The sequence below is a fragment of the Apostichopus japonicus genome, chromosome 12 (assembly GCF_037975245.1).
Source record: "Apostichopus japonicus isolate 1M-3 chromosome 12, ASM3797524v1, whole genome shotgun sequence".
Taxonomy (NCBI): Eukaryota; Metazoa; Echinodermata; class Holothuroidea; order Aspidochirotida; family Stichopodidae; genus Apostichopus; species Apostichopus japonicus.
The window spans coordinates 27,237,129-27,260,212 of NC_092572.1; the positions used below are offsets into that span (position 1 = coordinate 27,237,129).

Consider the following 23,084-nt stretch of genomic DNA (forward strand, 5'->3'; position numbering starts at 1 on the left):
TGGGACTACAAAATCTTTTCCGTACACGTACATATGAAACTCCTCACATGCGAAGGTGACCGCAAGAAGTTTTCTTTCTGTGTTAGCGTAGCTTTTCCCCCGTCGGTTCGAGATCTGGAGGCGAAATATCTTGCAGTAGAATTGTCCGTTTAAGGTTGCATCAAGCTGGTTAGTTGATTCATGTATTGGGTCAAAATACGACAGCATCGGCTGACATATGATCAGCTGTTTGATGTGTTCAAAAGCGTCTTGGTCTGGCTGTTGCCAATCAAACTTGGCTTCCTTTATAATCAGATTCCTTAAGTTGGATGAATGTGATGAGAGGTTGGGGATAAATGGTGAGAGATACGTGACAATGCCCAGGAACTCCTGAAACTCTTTTCTTGGATTCAGTGACCTGAAGATATTCAACTGCCTTAATCTTCTGCTGGTCTGGATGTACTCAATTCGCTCTCAGGCAACGCAAATCAACTAGTGCAAAGTCTTGTCATGTTTCTCGTCTGTAACGCCGAATACCGCAATATCGCAGGCTTTGTTTGCGGTTCCAGAGCAGTTCTCTAATACTAATTGGTCCATCTTTTGTTGAAAGATGTTCTGGCTGATAGAGAGACCAAATGGAAGGCGCTTGTACCTGAACCGACCGAATAGACTGTTGAAGGTTGTTAAGTAAGTGGATGGCTCATCAACAGATATCGACCAGTACCCATGCTTTGCGACGAGCTTAGAGAAGAAATTTGCGCCGAAAACGTGTGCGTTATCTTCTCTATGGTTGGTATAAGGTAATGATTTCGTTCGATAACATGTTTAAGGTCCTTCTGTTCCAAACAAATTCTCCAACGCCAGTTGGAATTTTGCGTATATGCAAGACTTGACACTCAGTTGGTCCGTTCTTCGAAGGGAGCGATGACGTCTAGCTTGACCATCTCATCAAGCTCTCTCTGTATTTCTTCCTGCATATAGATGGGGTATGGTCTAACTAGTTGGACTACAAGGAGGAGCCTCTTTGTTGATCACAATGTGATAGTGTCCTTTAAACTGACCTATACCTTCGAATCTCCTGGTATAGTCACCTCAAGTCCTTGATGTTGTTGATCGGTACCAGCCGTTGGCAACTTGTAAGTTACAGTTGATAGTCACTAACTTCAGTTTAAGGATTACTTTAAGTCCTAGTATGACTTGTTTGTCAACATTGATCACAAGTCTTTTGGAGCTTTCACCCTATTGTATTGACATACAATTGTACAAATACCCAATGTTGAACTCTAGTCCCATTGTAAGCAGTGATAGGGCTGTCTTTAGTTGGAACATGTTTTGATAGGTTCTCAATGACAATATGTTTCCTTCTGCCCCGGTGTCAACTTTTTCACCTTGAGAGTGCAACGTCTGGTGTTGTTTGATATATGTATGTCCAGTTTTGCAATTACCTCATAAATATTTTGTGATTAATGTATATCTTTCTGCAATGTGAAAAATTCTAAGTCAGTCGACCGTTGTGAACTTTAACCTTGGTCTTGGCTTCATTCGTTCGCATTACGTTTATCTCAATATTTATATTTCGGTGAATTTACCTTGTGCCTTGGATGGTTACCAAGATTTATTTTTGGATCAGCATACAACGTTTCTAGTGTTTGGCTCCCACATTTGTTACAACTTGATCCCTAGAGCTGGGCATCCCCCACATTGAGGATGAAACCACACGATTCACACTGTGGAGATCTACTTCTAGGTTAAGGCCTTTATTTGCAATTAACATTGACATTTATATTACTAGGGTTTGTCATCTCTTCCATTTGTATCTGATTAGCCTCATATGTTCCAGCAGTATCAACGGCAATATCAATAGTAAGTTTATCATCTTTGCCAGTAAGTGATTCCTTGACCTTCTTGTGTTTGGCGCTCCAAGCAGTTGTTCAATCATCATTTCCTAAACGGCCTCTTCGATTAATTTACAATATTTTGGCCTGTATCTTACCCCTAAATCATAGTTAAAATCATATGTTGTTACATGTGGCTGCTGCTAATAGTTATGCAGGTGAAAACGATTCAGTCTTACGTTCAAAATACGTTCTAAAATTCTCAAAGACAACTCAGGTTTGGCCTTGTCCAGGTCAGAGAGTTCCCATGAATAGAAAATTTAATTGCTTTATTGAGGAAGCCATAACAGTAAAATGTGACCTTCTCTTGGCCTGACTTTTTCCGAAAGAAAGCCTGAAAAAATCAACCTGCAGTACCGTTCAAAATTGTTAAAAGTGTTTTCGGAAATCATGTGACATACAATTGAATGAGGTTGGAGGTATACCAGATAAGTCTACCATGATTCTTAGTGCATGGGTAAGGATGTTTCCTAATCAAACAATTAATAATGTGAATAATATTTTGCTATATAAAACCTTGAGATATCTGTAATCCCTCATTTCCACAACAAAGATGTAATTGAATCGAAAAACAACTCCTGGTATGTTATGGTACCGTCTGGTAATTCTTTCTTATTTTAGCCTAAGCTTTACTTCGCACATCTCGTACCAAACAGTGTTGACCAGTGTACATATATTGTAGCCTGGCCTAGCCTATAGCCTAATTTTTGTTGATTTCCAATTTTGCAGCCTCATACTGCACTAAAAATTACGCTATTAATTTGCATACTGCCTATGAAGAAAGAAAAAAAAAAAAACACTTTCTGCTCACCGGAACGCAAAGTTTTTCACTATCGTTGTAGCCTTGGCCAATTCGTTTGTAATACTCCTTTTCTCGCGTGCAAACTGTACTAATTAACTTGCAGGAGCCGTGCTTTGCACGGCTCGAACAGGAATTTCATTCTGACCAGGCATGCCTCATAGTCCGTTTTGCCAACCACAAATATGTTTGCCCACTGTATTTTACTTGTCCCAGGATCTGTCCGATACAAAAATCTTTTTTGGCAAAACAAGAATTATATTTTTTTAAATGCTAACTCGAGTAAAGGAAATAAGTGTTACTGTGAAAAAGTCTATTTTAACTTCAAAACAACATTATACTGGATGACCATATGGTTACCAATTCACAAGAGAAATATGAAATTGTTCAATTTGACATTTATGACCCAATTTGAGGACTATCATTCCCCTGCAAAGTTTGTACTAAGTCTTCTTTAGCTACAAACATGTATCCATGCACAATCTATGTGATGTGGAATCGATTTGATCCTCATGTAATAACCCCCAAATTTCCCAGCACACTTTTGTATTCTGGCAAAAGCAGCCATTTGAGTTGCCAATAACATGCTTCTTAAAATTCTTAAAGTAAATGAAAAGCCTTATTCTGAATATTTAACAATTTGAAGCAAATATGAATAATCACGCCTCAATTCAAACTGAGCAAAGAAAAAACCACCGACACATATTTTTGTAACAAATTTAAGACAATTAGGAGTTTTCATCCAATTATCAGATGGTCGCATAGTGTATAATGCTAGTTTTTTGGTGATTTTATTACAATTTGCGTCATTATTCTGATAGAATTTTACACCAGAATTTAACATTGTGTGAAATATTCCAAATACATTGTTTTCACTTATACTTTACATACACCTTCATAGAGAACTAATTACATCTTCTTAAATGTGCACAAAAAGGAACAGGTCTGGATCTTGCAATGGTCCAAAACTGTTATCTGAGTTCTGCCCATAGTTTCCAGGTATTAACCTTCTGATGTAGGGACCTTTTCCTCAAAAAAAATCTGTGGTACCAACTTTCAAGTCTGTGAAGATAATGTATAAAAAGTGTCTCGAGTATTTGCCAAAAATGTAATTCTTGAAGTAAAAATTTGATTTGTAGGTGAATGCAGGTTTAAAACAGAGAGTTGTTGCTGATTTTACAGTAGATTCTGAATGCTTGGCAATGAAAAACCCAACAACTTAGTTCTGTGCTTTGTAAGTTATAACAGTGAAAAATTAGTAATGTCCAAAATCGGAAAGAATCACAATGCCAACCGGAGGGCTTTAAAATGTGCACAACTTTGGTTGGCACAGATGCTAAATATTTTATGCGACTACATTATGTGCGTAATTGAATTAAATTTCAAGAACTCTTAGGTGGTAACCTGGCTATCCCATATATATATATATATATACATATATACATATACATATATATATATATATATATATATATATATATATATATATATATATATATAGATATATATATATACATATATACATATATATACATATATATACATATATATATATATATATATATATATATATATATATATATATATATATATATGTATATTAGAACACATTTTGGAACATTTTATTTTTGGTGTTCAGAGAGTAGCAATCTAAAGCAAGTTTGAATAATTCAGCTTATGATTCAAGTTATGATCTCTCAAAGAGGGAGAAAAAAAATCATTTTTTTATATTAATTCATTTAAGGCAATGGGGAGTATTCAGACAATAGAGAGATCATACCAAATGAAAGGAACCACATAATGTACGGAGCTAATTTTGGGTGATGTTATGATGTCATTATTCTGATCGAGTGTTAACTCTAGTTCCATCAGGTCTGAATAAATTTGTGTTTCTGGTTTGCTAGATCAGAGTGTTTATAATATAACCTTTTAATAAGGGAATTTCTGAGTGGATGTGTTACTCAATTGATAAACATTTGGAGTTGATTAAAAAGCACCGTTGTAGATGGACTATAGTCTGCCGTTTTCAATGTTTCTTCTTTATCTGGATTATAAATACAAAATTTTGGAAAGTGGAAATGAGGCCAACAGACTTTCACTTCAAAGCTTCATAGTTGTTAAAGCTCAGATTAATTTTTCATCAAAAGCAACTTGAAAGTTTCGAATTAGTTGTAGTTGACGGTCACAGATTGGCAAATGACCTTAATATTAATCAATATTAGTAAATTCAATACCAGAAAAGAGAAGTAACTGTGTTCTTCTGCATGATTTAAATAGCATGCAATTGAAAAATATAACATATATGTTACCTTAATACTGACACTGATACTGTTTAATAAATTGGAAGATGCTGAGTCAGGTATTTTTCATTGTGTTATTACCAAAATAAAATATGTACTTTATCTTTCTGAAAGTTAATAAGATGAAAACTAGTTTATAATCTTTGGTTCGTAAGTGTTTAATGAGACAATTCAAATTCTGATCACTTCAGATTGTCAGTATCACAGCATGTTGGTTGACACAAACACACTGCAAATGTTTCCATGTTTGACAACCTACCTGCAAAATATGCTTGTTCAAATTTCATATTAGCTAGTTACAATGTAAGTTTGGTTTCGACTACTAAACATTTAAGAAGATAATCATAGCTACCCTTTTCACAACATATGTGATAATTGCTTTTGACTTGCTGATATTAGTTCAAGAAATAATGGCAGAATCACATAATGTTGATTATCGAAAACTTACCAAGTATGAAAAATAGCTATGATAAACATGCTTTATACACTCATTGAAATTTCACGCATCTGACGTGATTAGATAATAGGTTAAATAAGTCTTTATTGAGCTGATTAAAATTCTAACCGTTTCAGACTCTGTATGTTGAACCTGTTTTGAAGGGCCAAAAAGACCTGTACACTCTCCACAATTATATGTTACATTTTATAATGTTAATAGCCCAACACAATATGACTTGACTTAGAACACATACAATTAAGGAACTAAGGGAATAATAGCTTTCCAATCAGATATGATACTTTTAATTGTTACCTGCTGATGAAAGGGAGAAGTCCAAGACCTAAGGCAATATCGCATGATGTTCGTTCGCACTAAATATGCGTGATTATTTTCCATAGCTGTCACTTCAGATTGTCTACCTTGAATGATATTCCTCATAGAAATATCTAATTTAATCATTAAAACCATGCACCAATTAAAACCATGCACCATGGAAGTTTTACCTATATAGTTTGAAATAGCTATCGTTCACACTGTACAATCAGAAACTTGGAAGAAACGTAATTGTTTACCAATAATAGTAAGCTCAATATCAGAAATGTAAAATTGTTCTTGTTTATGTTCTTTGAAACATGTCATTCATTTGGTTAATTAAAAGCTTCTCTTTAATAATAACTGACGCTTTATTAATTTTTTTTTTACTTACAGAAAAATGCATCCCGTCTCGTGAGTATTTACTTTGTGTGCAATGACCAACAATTCTGCACTTTTATCTTGTTAAAAGCTAATAAGGTAAAACCTAGATTTAGTAATTTTGATTAACATATATCAAATTTATCACATCATGTTGATGAACAAAAACTTTCTCAAGTTTGAAAATTAGCTATAGGAAATATTCACGTGTATCTTATTTCAGTGTATAGCTAATGAGGTAACAACTAGTTTTCTGATCGATGTCAAACTGTTTTTTTTTAAGACAATTCAAACTCTGATCGCCTTAAGACTTTTATGTTGAGCTTTTCAATAAAAACAACCTGTGCACTCCACATAAATATATGTTACATTTTAAAATGTTAATAGCTAATACCAATATGACTTGAGTTAGAAAACATACAATTAAGGAACCAATGGAATCAAAGCTTTCACATCAGATGTGATGCTTTTATTTTTTACCTGCTGATGAAAAGAAGAAGTCTTAAGAAGTAAAAGAAGTATCGAATTGTGTTGGTTCACACTGACTTCCTGACAAATATTGACACGTTTGACAAATAGTTGTGGAAAATATGCGTGCTTATTTTCATTATTGTCATTAATCATTAAAACCATGCACCAATTAAAACCATGCACCATGGAAGTTTTACCTATATAGTTTGAAATAGCTGTCGTTCACACTGTACAATCACAAATTTGGAAGAAACGTAATTGTTTACCAATAATAGTAAGCTCAATATCAGAAATGCAAAATTGTTCTTGTTTATGTTCTTTGAAAAATGTCATTCGTTCGGTTAATTAAATGTTTCTGTTTAATAATAACTGACGCTTTATTATTATTTTTTTTTACTTACAGCAAGCCGGCCCCCGCCTCGTGAGTATTTACGTTGTGTGCAATGACCAACAATTCTGCACTTTTATCTTGTTAAAAGCTAATAAGGTAAAACCTAGATTTAGTAATTTTGATTAAAATATTTCAAATTTATCACATCATGTTGATTAACAAAAATTTCTCAAGTTTGAAAATTAGCTATGGGAAATATTCATGTGTATCTTATTTCAGTGTATAGCTAATGAGGTAACTAGTTTTCTGATCGATGTCAAACTGTTTTTTTTTTAAGACAATTCAAACTCTGATCGCCTTAAGACTTTTATGTTGAGCTTTTCAACAAAAACAACCTGTGCACTCCACATAAATATATGTTACATTTTAAAATGTTAATAGCTTATACCAATATGATTTGAGTTAGAAAACATACAATTAAGGAACTAATGGAATCAAAGCTTTCACATCAGATGTGATGCTTTTATTTTTTACCTGCTGATGAAAAGAAGAAGTCTTAAGAAGTAAAAGAAGTATCGAATTGTGTTGGTTCACACTGACTTCCTGACAAATATTGCCACGTTTGACAAATAGTTGTGGAAAATATGCGTGCTTATTTTCATTATTGTCATTAATCATGAAAACCATGCACCAATTAAAACCATGCACCATGGAAGTTTTACCTATATAGTTTGAAATAGCTGTCGTTCACACTGTACAATCACAAATTTGGAAGAAACGTAATTGTTTACCAATAATAGTAAGCTCAATATCAGAAATGCAAAATTGTTCTTGTTTATGTTCTTTGAAAAATGTCATTCGTTTGGTTAATTAAATGTTTCTGTTTCATAATAGCTGACGCTTTATTGATTTTTTTGTTTACTTACAGCAAGCCGGCCCCCGCCTCGTGAGTATTTACGTTGTGTGCAATGACCAACAATTCTGCACTTTTATCTTGTTAAAAGCTAATAAGGTAAAACCTAGATTTAGTAATTTTGATTAACATATTTCAAATTTATCACATCATGTTGATTAACAAAAATTTCTCAAGTTTGAAAATTAGCTATGGGAAATATTCATGTGTATCTTATTTCAGTGTATAGCTAATGAGGTAACTAGTTTTCTGATCGATGTCAAACTGTTTTTTTTTTGAAGACAATTCAAACTCTGATCGCCTTAAGACTTTTATGTTGAGCTTTTCAATAAAAACAACCTGTGCACTCCACATAAATATATGTTACATTTTAAAATGTTAATAGCTAATACCAATATGATTTGAGTTAGAAAACATACAATTAAGGAACCAATGGAATCAAAACTTTCACATCAGATGTAATGCATTTATTTTTTACCTGCTGATGAAAAGAAGAAGTCTTAAGAAGTAAAAGAAGTATCGAATTGTGTTGGTTCACACTAACTTCCTGACAAATATTGCCACGTTTGACAAATAGTTGTGGAAAATATGCGTGCTTATTTTCATTGTTGTCATTAATCATTAAAACCATGCACCAATTAAAACCATGCACCATGGAAGTTTTACCTATATAGTTTGAAATAGCTATCGTTCACACTGTACAATCACAAATTTGGAAGAAACGTAATTGTTTACCAATAATAGTAAGCTCAATATCAGAAATGTAAAATTGTTCTTGTTTATGTTCTTTGAAACATGTCATTCATTTGGTTAATTAAAAGCTTCTGTTTAATAATAACTGACGCTCTATTAATATTTTTTTTACTCACAGCCCCTCGTGAGTATTTACTTTGTGTGCAATGACCAACAATTCTGCACTTTTATCATGTTAAAAGCTAATAAGGTAAAACCTAGATTTAGTAATTTTGATTAACATATTTCAAATTTATCACATCATGTTGATTAACAAAAATTTCTCAAGTTTGAAAATTAGCTATGGGAAATATTCATGTGTATCTTATTTCAGTGTATAGCTAATGAGGTAACTAGTTTTCTGATCGATGTCAAACTGTTTTTTTTTTAAGACAATTCAAACTCTGATCGCCTTAAGATTATTATGTTGAGGTTTTTAATTAAAAAAAACCTGTGCACTCCATATAAATATATGTTACATTTTAAAATGTTAATAGCTTATACCAATATGATTTGAGTTAGTAAACATACAATTAAGGAACCAATGGAATCAAAGCTTTCACATCAGATGTGATGCTTTATTTTTTACCTGCTGATGAAAAGAAGAAGTCTTAAGAAGTAAAAGAAGTATCGAATTGTGTTGGTTCACATTAACTTTCAGACAAATATTGCCACGTTTGACAAATAGTTGTGGAAAATATGCGTGCTTATTTTCATTGTTGTCATTAATCATTAAAACAATGCACCAATTAAAACCATGCACCATGGAAGTTTTACCTATATAGTTTGAAATAGCTATCGTTCACACTGTACAATCACAAACTTGGAAGAAACGTAATTGTTTACCAATAATAGTAAGCTTAATATCAGGAATGTAAAATTGTTCTTGTGAATGTTCTTTGAAACATGTCATTCATTTGGTTAATTATAAGCCTCTGTTTAATAATAACTGGCGCTTTATTAATATATTTTTTTTACTTACAGCGCCTCGTGAGTATTTACTTTGTGTGCAATGACCAACAATTCTGCACTTTTATCTTGTTAAAAGCTAATAAGGTAAAACCTAGATTTAGTAATTTTGATTAACATATTTCAAATTTATCACATCATGTTGATGAACAAAAATTTCTCAAGTTTGAAAATTATCTATGGGAAATATTCACGTGTATCTTATTTCAGTGTATAGCTAATGAGGTAACAACTAGTTTTCTGATCGATGTCAAACTGTTTTTTTTTTTGAAGACAATTCAAACTCTGATCGCCTTAAGACTTTTATGTTGAGCTTTTTAGTAAAAAAAAACCTGTGCACTCCACATAAATATATGTTAAATTTTAAAATGTTAATAGCTAATACCAATATGATTTGAGTTAGAAATCATACAATTAAGGAACCAATGGAATCAAAGCTTTCACATCAGATGTGATGCTTTTATTTTTTACCTGCTGATGAAAAGAAGAAGTCTTAAGAAGTAAAAGAAGTATCGAATTGTGTTGGTTCACACTAACTTCCTGACAAATATTGCCACGTTTGACAAATAGTTGTGGAAAATATGCGTGCTTATTTTCATTGTTGTCATTAATCATTAAAACCATGCACCAATTAAAACCATGCACCATGGAAGTTTTACCTATATAGTTTGAAATAGCTATCGTTCACACTGTACAATCACAAATTTGGAAGAAACGTAATTGTTTACCAATAATAGTAAGCTCAATATCAGAAATGTAAAATTGTTCTTGTTTATGTTCTTTGCAAAAATGTCATTCGTTTGGTTAATTAAAAGCTTCTGTTTAATAATAACTGACGCTTTATTAATTTGTTCGTTCACTTACAGCAAGCCGGCCCCCGCCTCGTGAGTATTTACGTTGTGTGCAATGACCAACATTTCTGCACTTTTATCTTGTTAAAAGCTAATAAGGTTAAACCTAGATTTAGTAATTTTGATAAACATATTTCAAATTTATCACATCATGTTGATTAACAAAAATTTCTCAAGTTTGAAAATTAGCTATAGGAAATATTCACGTGTATCTTATTTCAGTGTATAGCTAATGAGGTAACAACTAGTTTTCTGATCGATTTCAAACTGTTTGTTTTAAGACAATTCAAACTCTGATCGCCTTAAGACTTTTATGTTGAGCTTTTTAATCAAAACAACCTGTGCACTCCACATAAATATATGTTACATTTTAAAATGTTAATAGCTTATACCAATATGATTTGAGTTAGAAAACATACAATTAAGGAACCAATGGAATCAAAGCTTTCACATCAGATGTGATGCTTTTATTTTTTACCTGCTGATGAAAAGAAGAAGTCTTAAGAAGTAAAAGAAGTATCGAATTGTGTTGGTTCATACTGACTTCCTGACAAATATTGCCACGTTTGACAAATAGTTGTGGAAAATATGCGTGCTTATTTTCATTGTTGTCATTAATCATTAAAACCATGCACCAATTAAAACCATGCACCATGGAAGTTTTACCTATATAGTTTGAAATAGCTATCGTTCACACTGTACAATCACAAATTTGGAAGAAACGTAATTGTTTACCAATAATAGTAAGCTCAATATCAGAAATGTAAAATTGTTCTTGTTTATGTTCTTTGAAACATGTCATTCATTTGGTTAATTAAAAGCTTCTGTTTAATAATAACTGACGCTCTATTAATATTTTTTTTACTCACAGCCCCTCGTGAGTATTTACTTTGTGTGCAATGACCAACAATTCTGCACTTTTATCATGTTAAAAGCTAATAAGGTAAAACCTAGATTTAGTAATTTTGATTAACATATTTCAAATTTATCACATCATGTTGATGAACAAAAATTTCTCAAGTTTGAAAATTAGCTATGGGAAATATTCATGTGTATCTTATTTCAGTGTATAGCTAATGAGGTAACTAGTTTTCTGATCGATGTCAAACTGTTTTTTTTTGAAGACAATTCAAACTCTGATCGCCTTAAGACTTTTATGTTGAGCTTTTCAATAAAAACAACCTGTGCACTCCACATAAATATATGTTACATTTTAAAATGTTAATAGCTAATACCAATATGATTTGAGTTAGAAAACATACAATTAAGGAACCAATGGAATCAAAGCTTTCACGTCAGATTTGATGCTTTTATTTTTTACCTGCTGATGAAAAGAAGAAGTCTTAAGAAGTAAAAGAAGTATCGAATTGTGTTGGTTCACACTAACTTTCAGACAAATATTGCCACGTTTGACAAATAGTTGTGGAAAATATGCGTGCTTATTTTCATTGTTGTCATTAATCATTAAAACAATGCACCAATTAAAACCATGCACCATGGAAGTTTTACCTATATAGTTTGAAATAGCTATCGTTCACACTGTACAATCAGAAACTTGGAAGAAACGTAATTGTTTACCAATAATAGTAAGCTTAATATCAGAAATGTAAAATTGTTCTTGTGAATGTTCTTTGAAACATGTCATTCATTTGGTTAATTATAAGCCTCTGTTTAATAATAACTGACGCTTTATTAATATATTTTTTTTACTTACAGCCCCTCGTGAGTATTTACTTTGTGTGTAATGACCAACAATTCTGCACTTTTATCTTGTTAAAAGCTAATAAGGTAAAACCTAGATTTAGTAATTTTGATTAACATATTTCAAATTTATCACATCATGTTGATGAACAAAAATTTCTCAAGTTTGAAAATTATCTATGGGAAATATTCACGTGTATCTTATTTCAGTGTATAGCTAATGAGGTAACAACTAGTTTTCTGATCGATGTCAAACTGTTTTTTTTTTGAAGACAATTCAAACTCTGATCGCCTTAAGACTTTTATGTTGAGCTTTTTAATAAAAAAAAACCTGTGCACTCCACATAAATATATGTTAAATTTTAAAATGTTAATAGCTAATACCAATATGATTTGAGTTAGAAATCATACAATTAAGGAACCAATGGAATCAAAGCTTTCACATCAGATGTGATGCTTTTATTTTTTACCTGCTGATGAAAAGAAGAAGTCTTAAGAAGTAAAAGAAGTATCGAATTGTGTTGGTTCACACTAACTTCCTGACAAATATTGCCACGTTTGACAAATAGTTGTGGAAAATATGCGTGCTTATTTTCATTGTTGTCATTAATCATTAAAACCATGCACCAATTAAAACCATGCACCATGGAAGTTTTACCTATATAGTTTGAAATAGCTATCGTTCACACTGTACAATCACAAATTTGGAAGAAACGTAATTGTTTACCAATAATAGTAAGCTCAATATCAGAAATGTAAAATTGTTGTTGTTTATGTTCTTTGCAAAAATGTCATTCGTTTGTTTAATTAAAAGCTTCTGTTTAATAATAACTGACGCTTTATTAATTTGTTCGTTCACTTACAGCAAGCCGGCCCCCGCCTCGTGAGTATTTACGTTGTGTGCAATGACCAACATTTCTGCACTTTTATCTTGTTAAAAGCTAATAAGGTTAAACCTAGATTTAGTAATTTTGATAAACATATTTCAAATTTATCACATCATGTTGATTAACAAAAAATTCTCAAGTTTGAAAATTAGCTATAGGAAATATTCACGTGTATCTTATTTCAGTGTATAGCTAATGAGGTAACAACTAGTTTTCTGATCGATTTCAAACTGTTTGTTTTAAGACAATTCAAACTCTGATCGCCTTAAGACTTTTATGTTGAGCTTTTTAATAAAAAAAAACCTGTGCACTCCACATAAATATATGTTACATTTTAAAATGTTAATAGCTAATACCAATATGATTTGAGTTAGAAAACATACAATTAATGAACCAATGGAATCAAAGCTTTCACATCAGATGTGATGCTTTTATTTTTTACCTGCTGATGAAAAGAAGAAGTCTTAAGAAGTAAAAGAAGTATCGAATTGTGTTGGTTCATACTGACTTCCTGACAAATATTGCAACGTTTGACAAATAGTTGTGGAAAATATGCGTGCTTATTTTCATTGTTGTCATTAATCATTAAAACCATGCACCAATTAAAACCATGCACCATGGAAGTTTTACCTATATAGTTTGAAATAGCTATCGTTCACACTGTACAATCACAAATTTGGAAGAAACGTAATTGTTTACCAATAATAGTAAGCTCAATATCAGAAATGTAAAATTTTTCTTGTTTATGTTCTTTGAAAAATATCAGTCGTTTGGTTAATTAAATGTTTCTGTTTAATAATAGCTGACGCTTTATTAATTTTTTTGTTTACTTACAGCAAGCCGGTCCCCGCCTCGTGAGTATTTACGTTGTGTAAAATGACCAACAATTCTGCACTTTTATCTTGTTAAAAGCTAATAAGGTAAAACCTAGATTTAGTAATTTTGATTAACATATTTCAAATTTATCACATCATGTTGATGAACAAAAATTTCTCAAGTTTGAAAATTATCTATGGGAAATATTCACGTGTATCTTATTTCAGTGTATAGCTAATGAGGTAACAACTAGTTTTCTGATCGATGTTAAACTGTTTTTTTTTTGAAGACAATTCAAACTCTGATCGCCTTAAGACTTTTATATTGAGCATTTTAATAAAAACAACCTGTGCACTCCACATAAATATATGTTACATTTTAAAATGTTAATAGCTAATACCAATATGATTTGAGTTAGAAAACATACAATTAAGGAACCAATGGAATCAAAGCTTTCACATCAGATGTGATGCTTTTATTTTTTACCTGCTGATGAAAAGAAGAAGTCTTAAGAAGTAAAAGAAGTATCGAATTGTGTTGGTTCACACTAACTTTCAAAGAAATATTGTCACGTTTGACAAATAGTTGTGGAAAATATGCGTGCTTATTTTCATTGTTGTCATTAATCATTAAAACCATGCACCAATTAAAACCATGCACCATGGAAGTTTTACCTATATAGTTTGAAATAGCTATCGTTCACACTGTACAATCAGAAACTTGGAAGAAACGTAATTGTTTACCAATAATAGTAAGCTCAATATCAGAAATGTAAAATTGTTCTTGTTTATGTTCTTTGAAAAATGTCATTCGTTTGGTTAATTAAATGTTTCTGTTTCATAATAACTGACGCTTTATTAATTTTTTTTTTACTTACAGAAAGCCAGCGCCCGCCTCGTGAGTATCTACGTTGTGTAAAATGACCAACAATTCTGCACTTTTATCTTGTTAAAAGCTAATAAGGTAAAACCTAGATTTAGTAATTTTGATTAACATATTTCAAATTTATCCCATCATGTTGATGAACAAAAATTTCTCAAGTTTGAAAATTAGCTATGGGAAATATTCACGTGTATCTTATTACAGTGTATAGCTAGTGAGGTAACAACTAGTTTTCTGATCGATGTCAAACTTTTTTGTTTGAAGACAATTCAAACTCTGATCGCCTTAAGATTTTTATGTTGAGCTTTTTAATAAAAACAACCTGTGCACTCCACATAAATATATGTTACATTTTAAAATGTTAATAGCTTATACCAATAAGATTTGAATTAGAAAATATACAATTAAGGAACCAATGGAATCAAAGCTTTCACATCAGATGTGATGCTTTTATTTTTTACCTGCTGATGAAAAGAAGAAGTCTTAAGAAGTAAAAGAAGTATCGAATTGTGTTGGTTCACACTAACTTCCTGACAAATATTGTCACGTTTGACAAATAGTTGTGGAAAATATGCGTGCTTATTTTCATTGTTGTCATTAATCATTAAAACCATGCACCAATTAAAACCATGCACCATGGAAGTTTTACCTATATAGTTTGAAATAGCTATCGTTCACACTGTACAATCACAAATTTGGAAGAAACGTAATTGTTTACCAATAATAGTAAGCTCAATATCAGAAATGTAAAATTTTTCTTGTTTATGTTCTTTGAAAAATGTCATTCGTTTGGTTAATTAAATGTTTCTGTTTCATAATAACTGACGCTTTATTAATTTTTTTGTTTACTTACAGCAAGCCGGCCCCCGCCTCGTGAGTATTTACGTTGTGTGTAATGACCAACAATTCTGCACTTTTATCTTGTTAAAAGCTAATAAGGTAAAACCTAGATTTAGTAATTTTGATTAACATATTTCAAATTTATCACATCATGTTGATGAACAAAAATTTCTCAAGTTTGAAAATTAGCTATGGGAAATATTCACGTGTATCTTATTTCAGTGTATAGCTATGAGGTAACAACTAGTTTTCTGATCGATGTCAAACTGTTTGTTTTGAAGACAATTCAAACTCTGATCGCCTTAAGATTTTTATGTTGAGCTTTTTAATAAAACAATCCTGTGCACTCCACATAAATATATGTTACATTTTAAAATGTTAATAGCTAATACCAATATGATTTGAGTTAGAAAACATACAATTAAGAAACCAATGGAATCAAAGCTTTCACATCAGATGTGATGCTTTATTTTTTACCTGCTGATGAAAAGAAGAAGTCTTAAGAAGTAAAAGAAGTATCGAATTGTGTTGGTTCACACTAACTTCCAGACAAATATTGCCACGTTTGACAAATAGTTGTGGAAAATATGCGTGCTTAGTTTCATTGTTGTCATTAATCATTAAAACCATGCACCAATTAAAACCATGCACCATGGAAGTTTTACCTATATAGATTGAAATAGCTATCGTTCACACTGTACAATCACAAATTTGGAAGAAACGTAATTGTTTACCAATAATAGTAAGCTCAATATCAGAAATGTAAAATTGTTCTTGTTAATGTTCTTTGAAACATGTCATTCATTTGGTTCATTAAAAGCTTCTGTTTAATAATAACTGACGCTTTATTAATATATTTTTTTTTACTAACAGCGCCTGGTGAGTATCTACTTTGTGTGCAATGACCAACAATTCTGCACTTTTATCTTGTTAAAAGCTAATAAGATAAAACCTAGATTTAGTAATTTTGATTAACATATTTCAAATTTATCACATCATGTTGATGAACAAAAATTTCTCAAGTTTGAAAATTAGCTATGGGAAATATTCACGTGTATCTTATTTCAGTGTATAGCTAATGAGGTAACAACTAGTTTTCTGATCGATGTCAAACTGTTTTTTTTTTGAAGACAATTCAAACTCTGATCGCCTTAAGACTTTTATGTTGAGCTTTTCAATAAAAACAACCTGTGCACTCCACATAAATATATGTTACATTTTAAAATGTTAATAGCTAATACCAATATGACTTGAGTTAGAAAACATACAATTAAGGAACCAATGGAATCAAAGCTTTCACATCAGATGTGATGCTTTTATTTTTTACCTGCTGATGAAAAGAAGAAGTCTTAAGAAGTAAAAGAAGTATCGAATTGTGTTGGTTCATACTAACTTCCTGACAAATATTGCCACGTTTGACAAATAGTTGTGGAAATATGCGTGCCTATTTTCATTGTTGTCATTAATCATTAAAACCATGCACCAATTAAAACCATGCACCATGGAAGTTTTACCTATATAGTTTGAAATAGCTATCGTTCACACTGTACAATCACAAATTTGGAAGAAACGTAATTGTTTACCAATAATAGTAAGCTCAATATCAGAAATGTAAAATTGTTGTTGTTTATGTTCTTTGAAAAATGTCATTCGTTTGGTTAATTAAAAGCTTCTGTTTCATAATAACTGACGCTTTATTATTTTTTTTGTTTACTTACAGCAAGCCGGCCCCCGCCTCGTGAGTATTTACGTTGTGTGCAATGACCAACAATTCTGCACTTTTATCTTGTTAAAAGCTAATAAGGTAAAACCTAGATTTAGTAATTTTGATTAACATATTTCAAATTTATCAAATCATTTTGATTAACAAAAAATTCTGAAGTTTGAAAATTATCTATGGGAAATATTCACGTGTATCTTATTTCAGTGTATAGCTTATGAGGTAACAACTAGTTTTCTGATCGATTTCAAACTGTTTGTTTTAAGACAATTCAAACTCTGATCGCCTTAAGACTTTTATGTTGAGCTTTTTAATAAAAACAACCTGTGCACTCCACATAAATATATGTTATATTTTAAAATGTTAATAGCTAATACCAATATGATTTGAGTTAGAAAACATACAATTAAGGAACCAATGGAATCAAAGCTTTCACATCAGAAGTGATGCTTTTATTTTTTACCTGCTGATGAAAAGAAGAAGTCTTAAGAAGTAAAAGAAGTATCGAATTGTGTTAGTTCACACTAACTTCCTGACAAATATTGCCACGTTTGACAAATAGTTGTGGAAAATATGCGTGCTTATTTCCATTTTTGTGATTAATCATTAAAACAATGCACCAATTAAAACCATGCACCATGGAAGTTTTACCTATATAGTTTGAATAGCTATCGTTCACACTGTACAATCACAAATTTGGAAGAAACGTAATTGTTTACCAATAATAGTAAGCTCAATATCAGAAATGTAAAATTGTTCTTGTTTATGTTCTTTGAAACATGTCATTCGTTTGGTTAATTAAAAGCTTCTGTTTAATAATAACTGACGCTCTTTTAATATTTTTTTTACTTACAGCCCCTCGTGAGTATTTACTTTGTGTGCAATGACCAACAATTCTGCACTTTTATCTTGTTAAAAGCTAATAAGGTAAAACCTAGATTTAGTAATTTTGATAAACATATTTCAAATTTATCACATCATGTTGATTAACAAAAAATTCTCAAGTTTGAAAATTAGCTATGGGAAATATTCACGTGTATCTTATTTCAGTGTATAGCTCATGAGGTAACAACTAGTTTTCTGATCGATGTCAAACTGTTTGTTTTGAAGACAATTCCAACTCTGATCGCCGTAAGATTTTTATGTTGAGCTTTTTAATAAAAAAAACCTGTGCACTCCACATAAACATATGTTACATTTTAAAATGTTAATAGCTTATACCAATATGATTTGAGTTAGAAAACATACAATTAAGGAACCAATGGAATCAAAGCTTTCACATCAGATGTGATGCTTTATTTTTTACCTGCTGATGAAAAGAAGAAGTCTTAAGAAGTAAAAGAAGTATCGAATTGTGTTGGTTCACACTAACTTTCAAACAAATATTGTCACGTTTGACAAATAGTTGTGGAAATATGCGTGCTTATTTTCATTGTTGTCATTAATCATTAAAACCATGCACCAATTAAAACCATGCACCATGGAAGTTTTACCTATATAGTTTGAAATAGCTATCGTTCACACTGTACAATCACAAATTTGGAAGAAACGTAATTGTTTACCAATAATAGTAAGCTCAATATCAGAAATGTAAAATTGTTCTTGTTTATGTCCTTTGAAACATGTCATTCATTTGGTTAATTAAAAGCTTCTGTTTAATAATAACTGACGCTCTATTAATTTTTTTGTTTACTTACAGCAAGCCGGCCCCCGCCTCGTGAGTATTTACGTTGTGTGCAATGACCAACAATTCTGCACTTTTATCTTGTTAAAAGCTAATAAGGTAAAACCTAGATTTAGTAATTTTGATAAACATATTTCAAATTTATCACATCATGTTGATTAACAAAAAAATTCTCAAGTTTGAAAATTAGCTATGGGAAATATTCACGTGTATCTTATTTCAGTGTATAGCTTATGAGGTAACAACTAGTTTTCTGATCGATTTCAAACTGTTTTTTTTTTCAGACAATTCAAACTCTGATCGCCTTAAGACTTTTATGTTGAGCTTTTTAATAAAAACAACCTGTGCACTCCACATAAATATATGTTACATTTTAAAATGTTAATAGCTTATACCAATATGATTTGAGTTAGAAAACATACAATTAAGGAACCAATGGAATCAAAGCTTTCACATCAGATGTGATGCTTTATTTTTTACCTGCTGATGAAAAGAAGAAGTCTTAAGAAGTAAAAGAAGTATCGAATTGTGTTGGTTCACACTAACTTTCAAACAAATATTGTCACGTTTGACAAATAGTTGTGGAAAATATGCGTGCTTATTTTCATTGTTGTCATAAATCATTAAAACAATGCACCAATTAAAACCATGCACCATGGAAGTTTTACCTATATAGTTTGAAATAGCTATCGTTCACACTGTACAATCACAAATTTGGAAGAAACGTAATTGTTTACCAATAATAGTAAGCTCAATATCAGAAATGTAAAATTGTTCTTGTTTATGTTCTTTGAAAAATGTCATTCGTTTGGTTAATTAAATGTTTCTGTTTCATAATAACTGACGCTTTATTAATTTTTTTGTTTACTTACAGCAAGCCGGCCCCCGCCTCGTGAGTATTTACGTTGTGTAAAATGACCAACAATTCTGCACTTTTATCTTGTTAAGAGCTAATAAGGTAAAACCTAGATTTAGTAATTTTGATTAACATATTTCAAATTTATCCCATCATGTTGATGAACAAAAATTTCTCAAGTTTGAAAATTAGCTATGGGAAATATTCACGTGTATCTTATTACAGTGTATAGCTAGTGAGGTAACAACTAGTTTTCTGATCGATGTCAAACTCTTTTTTTTGAAGACAATTCAAACTCTGATCGCCTTAAGATTTTTATGTTGAGCTTTTTAATAAAAACAACCTGTGCACTCCACATAAATATATGTTACATTTTAAAATGTTAATAGCTTATACCAATAAGATTTGAATTAGAAAATATACAATTAAGGAACCAATGGAATCAAAGCTTTCACATCAGATGTGATGCTTTATTTTTTACCTGCTGATGAAAAGAAGAAGTCTTAAGAAGTAAAAGAAGTATCGAATTGTGTTGGTTCACACTAACTTTCAAACAAATATTGTCACGTTTGACAAATAGTTGTGGAAAATATGCGTGCTTATTTTCATTGTTGTCATTAATCATTAAAACAATGCACCAATTAAAACCATGCACCATGGAAGTTTTACCTATATAGTTTGAAATAGCTATCGTTCACACTGTACAATCACAAATTTGGAAGAAACGTAATTGTTTACCAATAATAGTAAGCTCAATATCAGAAATGTAAAATTGTTCTTGTTTATGTTCTTTGAAAAATGTCATTCGTTTGGTTAATTAAATGTTTCTGTTTCATAATAACTGACGCTTTATTAATTTTTTTGTTTACTTACAGCAAGCCGGCCCCCGCCTCGTGAGTATTTACGTTGTGTAAAATGACCAACAATTCTGCACTTTTATCTTGTTAAAAGCTAATAAGGTAAAACCTAGATTTAGTAATTTTGATTAACATATTTCAAATTTATCCCATCATGTTGATGAACAAAAATTTCTCAAGTTTGAAAATTAGCTATGGGAAATATTCACGTGTATCTTATTACAGTGTATAGCTAGTGAGGTAACAACTAGTTTTCTGATCGATGTCAAACTCTTTTTTTTGAAGACAATTCAAACTCTGATCGCCTTAAGACTTTTATGTTGAGCTTTTTAATAAAAACAACCCGTGCACTCCACATAAATATATGTTACATTTTAAAATGTTAATAGCTAATACCAATATGATTTGAATTAGAAAACATACAATTAAGGAACCAATGGAATCAAAGCTTTCACATCAGATGTGATGCTTTTATTTTTTACCTGCTGATGAAAAGAAGAAGTCTTAAGAAGTAAAAGAAGTATCGAATTGTGTTGGTTCACACTAACTTCCTGACAAATATTGTCACGTTTGACAAATAGTTGTGGAAAATATGCGTGCTTATTTTCATTGTTGTCATTAATCATTAAAACCATGCACCAATTAAAACCATGCACCATGGAAGTTTTACCTATATAGTTTGAAATAGCTATCGTTCACACTGTACAATCACAAATTTGAAAGAAACGTAATTGTTTACCAATAATAGTAAGCTCAATATCAGAAATGTAAAATTGTTCTTGTTAATGTTCTTTGAAACATGTCATTCATTTGGTTCATTAAAAGCTTCTGTTTAATAATAACTGACGCTTTATTAATATATTTTTTTTACTAACAGCGAATCGTGAGTATTTACTTTGTGTGCAATGACCAACAATTCTGCACTTTTATCTTGTTAAAAGCTAATAAGGTAAAACCTAGATTGAGTAATTTTGTTTAACACAATTCAAATTTATCACATCATGTTGATTAACAAAAAATTTCTCAAGCTTGAAAATTAGCTATGGGAAATATTCACGTGTATCTTATTACAGTGTATAGCTAATGAGGTAACAACTAGTTTTCTGATCGATTTCAAACTGTTTGTTTTAAGACAATTCAAACTCTGATCGCCTTAAGACTTTGATGTTGAGCTTTTTAATAAAAACAACCTGTGCACTCCACATAAATATATGTTACATTTTAAAATGTTAATAGCTAATACCAATATGATTTGAGTTAGAAAACATACAATTAAGGAACCAATGGAATCAAAGCTTTCACGTCAGATGTGATGCTTTTATTTTTTACCTGCTGATGAAAAGAAGAATTCTTAAGAAGTAAAAGAAGTATCGAATTGTGTTGGTTCACACTAACTTCCTGACAAATATTGTCACGTTTGACAAATAGTTGTGGAAAATATGCGTGCTTATTTTCATTGTTGTCATTAATCATTAAAACCATGCACCAATTAAAACCATGCACCATGGAAGTTTTACCTATATAGTTTGAAATAGCTATCGTTCACACTGTACAATCACAAATTTGGAAGAAACGTAATTGTTTACCAATAAAAGTAAGATGAATATCAGAAATGTAAAATTGTTCTTGTTTATGTTCTTTGAAAAATGTCATTCGTTTGGTTAATTAAATGTTTCTGTTTCATAATAACTGACGCTTTATTAATTTTTTTGTTTACTTACAGCAAGCCGGCCCCCGCCTCGTGAGTATTTACGTTGTGTGCAATGACCAACAATTCTGCATTTTTATCTTGTTAAAAGCTAATAAGGTAAAACCTAGATTTAGTAATTTTGATTAACATATTTCAAATTTATCACATCATGTTGATTAACAAAAATTTCTCACGTTTGAAAATTAGCTATGGGAAATATTCACGTGTATCTTATTTCAGTGTATAGCTAATGAGGTAACAACTAGTTTTCTTTTCTAGGTTAAACTGTTTTTTTTTAAGACAATTCAAACTCTGATCGCCTTAAGACTTTGATGTTGAGCTTTTCAATAAAAAGAACCTGTGCACTAACGCTCTTTTCATATATTTGGTTGCTTGCAGCTTCCTACTACATCGTACCTTGTGAGTATTTTAATTAATGTGCTATGAAAAAACATTCTGCCAATTTATCTTCATGAAGCTAGTAAGGTAAAATCTAGCTTTAGTATCTTGGATTAAGACACTTCAAATTAAAGTCATCATGTTCATTAACACCAAAATCTCACGTTCGATGAATAGCTATGGTAAATATACATGTGTATTTATTTCAGCTTATAGATAATGAGGTAAAAACAAGTTTTCTGATCGAGGTCAAACTATGCTTTTTAAGATAATTCAAATTCTGATCTCATTAAGACTTTTTATTTTGAGCCTCTTTTCAATGAAAAATATGCACCATCCCCACAATTATATGTTACATTTTACAATGTTAATAGCTAATA

At 31.1% G+C, this 23,084-nt stretch overlaps 1 protein-coding gene and 1 pseudogene across 5 annotated transcripts in view; both read left to right on the forward strand.

Annotated features, from left to right (window-relative positions):
* The window catches only part of LOC139976813 (uncharacterized), a 177,517-nt gene that overhangs the window by 79,057 nt on the left and 75,376 nt on the right, over positions 1 to 23,084 (forward strand). The gene's annotated exons all lie outside the window — the stretch shown is intronic.
* LOC139977285 (uncharacterized) overlaps positions 1 to 23,084 on the forward strand; it is a 51,479-nt pseudogene that overhangs the window by 24,248 nt on the left and 4,147 nt on the right.